We start from the raw sequence: 6,000 nt of genomic DNA, 5'->3' as shown, positions 1-6,000 counted from the left end.
CCAAAACTGCACACTATACTCCAGGTGCGGTCTCACCAGGGCCCTGAACACTGCAGTAGGACCTCCTTGCTCCTAAACTCAAATCCTCTCGCATGCCATTAGCTTCTTCACTGCTGCTGTACCTGCATGCTTACTTTCAGTGACTGGTGTACAAGCACACCCAGGTCTCATTGCACCTCCCCTTTTCCTAATCCGACACCATTCAGATAATAATCTGCCTTCCTGTTCTTTCCACCAAAGTGGATAACCTCACATTTATCCACATTATACTGCATCTGCCCACTCACCCAACCTGTCCAAGTCACCCTGCAACCTCATAGCATCCTCCTCGCAGCTCACACTGCCACCCAGCTTTGTGTCATCCGCAAACTTGGAGATTGTCATTAATCTAAGTAAAACAAAATTATTGCGTTTGGAAATCGTAAAATAAATTCTGAGGTGACACTTATGATTAATGATATAGAAATTGAAAGAGTGTATGAAATAAATTCTTGGGAGTGATAATAGACCCATAAACTCTGTTAGAAACCGCACATAAAACATATCAAATCAAAACTGTCTAAATCCATTGCAATACTGCACAAAACTAAGGCCATCTTGAATCAAAAATCACTATTTACTTTATATTACTCACTCATTATTCCATATATTACATACCGCGTGGAAGTAAGGGGAAACACCTACAAAACTAGCACTAATTCAATCTTTATATTGCAAAAAAGAGCAATAAGAATTGTCAATAAGGCTGGTTATAATAATAATAATAATGCATTTTATTTATATAGCACTTTTCTTATACTCAAAGACGCTTTACAGAGATTTTGAGAACATAGGGAAATGAATAAATAGATAAATAAGTAAATAAATAAATGAACAGAGAGAGGAGACAGAAGGTGAGGTGACCTTCAGTGGTTGAAGGCAGTACTGAACAGGTGAGACTTCAGCGATGTTTTGAATGTGGTGAGTGTGGAGGAGTCTCTAACGGTTTGGGGTAGTGAGTTCCATAGGGTGGGAGCAGCGATGGAGAAAGCCCTGTCCCCCCAGGATCTGAGTTTGGTCCGGATGTGGGAGGATAGGAGATTGGCAGCGGCAGAGCGGAGGGTGCAGGTGGGAGTGTGCCTGTGGAGGAGGTCGCTCAGGTAGGATGGGGCCAGGTTATGGAGGGCTTTGTAGGTTATGAGGAGGATTTTGTATTGGATTCTCTGGGGGATGGGGAGCCAGTGGAGTTTATAAAGTACGGGGGTGATATGGTCACGGATCGAGGTGTGTGTGAGTAGACGGGCAGCGGAGTTTTGAATGTATTGAAGTTTATTGATGATTTTTGAGGGTGCGCCATAAAGGAGGCTGTTGCAGTAGTCCAGACGGGAGGTGATGAAGGCGTGGATGAGGGTTTCTGCAGCTGTGGAGGAGAGGGATGGACGGAGACGGGCAATGTTTTTGAGGTAGAAGAAGGCTGTCTTTGTGATGTGTTTGATGTGTTTGTCGAAGGAGAGGGTTTGATCAAGGATGACCCAACCAACCCATTATTTATGAAATCATATGCCCTGAAATTTATGGACCTAGTAGACTTTAATACTCTACAAATAATGTTTAGAGCAAAAGAAAGAACAAATGTGAAACATAGATGTGTGACTGTTAAAGGGGTCAATTGATGGAATAGTCGCAACAATGAATTAAAAGAGTGTTAATATGTAGTAATAACAGTAAAATGTTCAAAAATATTATATTTGAAAGATACAAAATGTGTGATCAGCACTGAGAAATGATCGACATGACAGAAATGATGGTTCTTGACTACATTTATTTGTGTTTTTTTCTATGTTCTGTTTATCTGCTTCTGACTTATGATGTTATGTTTTTTTTAAATTATATTTTGTTAAGTATTAAAGGTGGGCACAATAAGCGTTGGCCTCTGCCTACACCTTTTTTTTCAGTCAGAAAATATCATGTGTGATTATATTGTTTTATTTTTGATGCAATGATTTTGTACTATTTAACTTTCACAACTGTATGGTCAATCTGTTGTATTGTATTGACTGGAAAATAAATAAATAGATAGATAGATAGATAGATAGATAGATAGATAGATAGATAGATAGATAGATAGATAGATAGATAGATAGATAGATAGATAGATAGATAGATAGATAGATAGATAGATAGATAGATAGATAGATAGATAGATAGATAGATAGATAGATAAATAGATAGATAGATAGATAAATAAATAAATAGACGGGGAAATAAATAAAGAAATAAATAGATAGATAAATAAATAGATAGATAAATGAATAAATAGATAGATAAATGAATAAATAGATAGATAAATGAATAAATAGATAGATAAATGAATAAATAGATAGATAAATGAATAAATAGATAAATAAATAAATAAGTAAATAGATAAATAAATAAATAAATAAATAAATAAATAGATAGATAAATAAATAAATAGATAGATAAATAAATAGATAGATAAATAAATATAAAAAATAATAGATGGATAAATGAATAAACAAATAGACGGGGAAATAAATAAATAAATAAATAAACAAACACGCAAACAAACAAATAAATAAATAAATAAGCAGATAAATAAATAAATAAATAAATAAATAAATAGATAGATAGATAAATAAATAAATAAATAAATAAATACATAAATACATAAATAAATAAATACATAAATAAATAAATAAATAAATAAATAAATAAATAAATAAATAAATAAATAAATAAATAAATAAATAAATAAATAAATAAATAGATAAATAAATAAATAAATGCCACATTTAATTCCCTTGTCTAAATCGTTAATATATATTGTAAATAGCTGGGTTCCCAGCACCGAGCCTTGCGGCATCCCACTAGTCACTGCCTGCCATTCTGAAAAGGACCCGTGAATTCCTACTCTTTGCTTCCTGTCTGCCAACCAGTTCTCTATCCATGCCAATACCCTACACCCAATACCACGTGCTTTAATTTTGCACACTAATCTCTTGTGTGGGACCTTGTCAAAGGCTTTTTGAAAGTCCAGATACACCACATCCACTGGCTCCCCCTTATCCATTCTACTTGTCACATCCTCAAAAAATTCCAAAAGATTAGTCAAGAATGATTTCCCCTTCATAAATCCATGCTGACTTTGACCGATCCTGTTACTGCTATCCAAATGCGCTGCTATAACATCTTTAATAATTGACTCCAGCATCTTCCCCACTGCCGATGTAAGGCTAACTGGTCTATAATTCCCCGTTTTCTCTCTCCCTCCTTTCTTAAAAAGTGGGGTTACATTGGCTACCCTCCAGTCCACAGGAACTGATCCAGAGTCGAGAGAACATTGGAAAATGATCACCAATGCATCCATGATTTCTAGGGTTACCTGCTTGAGTACTCTGGGATGCAGACCATCAGGCCCTGGGGATTTATCTGCCTTCAGTCCCAACAGTTTACCTGACTAATTCCCTTCAGTTCCTCCCTCCCACTAGATCCTTGGTCTAGGAGATTGTTTTTGTCTTCCTTGGTGAAGACAGAACGAAAATACTCGTTTAACTGTTCTGCCATTTCTTTGTTACCCATTATAAATTCACCTGTCTCTGATTGTAAGGGACCTCATCTTCAGGACTGAGATGAGGAAAAACCTTTTCACTCAGAGAGTTGTGAATCTGTGGAATTCTCTGCCACAGAAGGCAGCGGAGGCCAATTCACTAGATGTTTTCAAGAGAGCGTTAGATTTAGCTCTTAGGGTTAACGGAATCAAGGGATAGGGGGAGAAAGCAGGAATGGGGTACTGATTTTGGATGATCAGCCATGGGCATATTGCATGGCGGTGCTGGGTCGAAGGGCCGAATGGCCTCCTCCTGCACCTATTGTCTATATTTCTATGTTTCTATGTTCCTGTTCAACACTAGGGGTCAGTGTATTCAAGGCATAAGTGTACATATGGTCATTGTGTTAAAGATGGCAGTAACTAAGGAAGAGGTGTTTAAAGGAGATGTCGTGGGAAAGTATTTTCACTCAGAGGGTGGTGGGTCGGGTCGCCAACTGTCCCTTTTTAGCCGGGACATCCTGTATTTTGGGCTAAATTGGTTTGTCTTGTGCAGGACCACCCTTATCTCGTATAAGGCCCGGGGGGCGCTGTAGGCCCGGACGCTGTAGGCCCAGGCACTGTAGGCCCGGACACTGTAGGCCCCGGGGCTGCTGTAGGCCCGGACACTGTAGACCCGGACTCTGCAGGCCCGGACACTGTAGGCCCGGACACTGTAGGCCCGGACACTGTAGGCCCGGAAATAGTAGGCCCGGACACTGTAGGCATGGACACTGTAGGCCCGGACACTGTAGGCCCGGACACTGTAGGCCCGGACACTGTAGGCCCCGGGGCTGCTGTAGGCCCAGACTGTGTAGACCCGGACTCTGTAGGCCCGGACACTGTAGGTCCCGGGGCTGCTGTAGGCCCGGACTGTGTAGGCCCGGACTGTGTAGGCCCGGACTGTGTAGGCCCGGACACTGTAGGCCCGGACACTGTAGGCCCGGACAGTGTAGGCCCGGACACTGTAGGCCCGGACACTGTAGGCCCGGACAGTGTAGGCCTGGGGACCGCTGTAGGCCCGGACAGTGTAGGCTAACAGAGTGTGTTCGGGGAGCGGGGCTGAGTGTGTTCGCTTAACGGAGCCTCCCAATCCGGGCAGCCGCCATTGGTGGAGCGGGAGCACGTGGCCGCTGGCTGGGTGAGGTCACGTGGGGCTCGGGGCGGTGACGTCACCTTTTGTCCCTTATTTGGGAGTTAGAAAGTTGGCAACCCCTATATGTCAGCCATGGCGGTGCTGGCTCGTGGGGCCGAATGGCCTACCCCTGCACTTATTTTCTATGTTTCTATATTAACTGGAAGGTTAATGGGGCGGCACGGTGGCGCAGCGGTAGAGTTGCTGCCTCACAGCGCCGGAGACCCGGGTTCCATCCTGACTACGGGTGCTGTCTGTACGTTCTCCCCGTGACCCGCGCGGGCTTTCTCTGAGATAGGCCGCATCTCTGGACAGAAGGAACGAGTAGACGTCTCGAAGATGTCCCGACCTGAAACGACACCCATTCCTTCTTCTCCAGAGATGCTGCCTGTCCCGCTGAGTTACTCCAGCATTTTGTGTCTGTCTTCTTCAAACTAAACTAAAAGTACGTGTGATAAAGTTGGTTCGCGCTTCGGGGCAAACTTTCTAAGAAGTGGCGAGGGGTTTCGTGTGGTGAGGAGGTGGGGGGGGGGGGGGGGGGTTTGTAAATGGCAGCCACACCTGATCCGCCTGTCGCCAGCTCGATACCAGCTTGGTGGGGAAGGTGTGATCTTCACCATCAGGTGCTGACACGAGCCGTCCCCAGCGCACAGTGGTAGAACTCACGCGTCTGAGTCAGACAGTCTCAACACTTCGCTTTTCATAATCAGATGCCGATCTTTACCTCACAGCCCAGCGGTATGAATGTTGATTTCTCCAACGTCAAGTAACCCTTGCATGGATAGAGCTGGATAGAGCTCTTAATGATAGCGGAGTCAGGGGGTATGGGGAGAAGGCAGGAACGGGGTACTGATTGAGAATGATCAGCCATGATCACATTGAACGGCGGTGCTGGCTCGAAGGGCCGAATGGCCTCCTCCTGCACCTATTGTCTATTGACTATCCCCTCTCTCTCTCTCTGGAGACAGACAGACACAAAATGCTGGGCTAACTCAGCCGGGACAGGAGGCATCACCGGAGAGGAGGAACCGGAGAGAGTGACACAATAGACAATAGGTGCAGGAGGAGGCCATTCGGCCCTTCGAGCCAGCACCGCCATTCAATGTGATCATGGCTGATCATTCTCAATCAGTACCCCGTTCCTGCCTTCTCCCCATACCCCCTGACTCCACTATCCTTAAGAGCTCTATCTAGCTCTCTCTTGAATGCATTCAGAGAATTGGCCTCCACTGCCTTCTGAGGCAGAGAATTCCACAGATTCACAACTCTCTGACTGAAA

This window comes from Rhinoraja longicauda, chromosome 1 (assembly GCF_053455715.1).
Source record: "Rhinoraja longicauda isolate Sanriku21f chromosome 1, sRhiLon1.1, whole genome shotgun sequence".
Lineage (NCBI taxonomy): Eukaryota > Metazoa > Chordata > Chondrichthyes > Rajiformes > Arhynchobatidae > Rhinoraja > Rhinoraja longicauda.
This window is presented reverse-complemented; position numbering follows the sequence as displayed.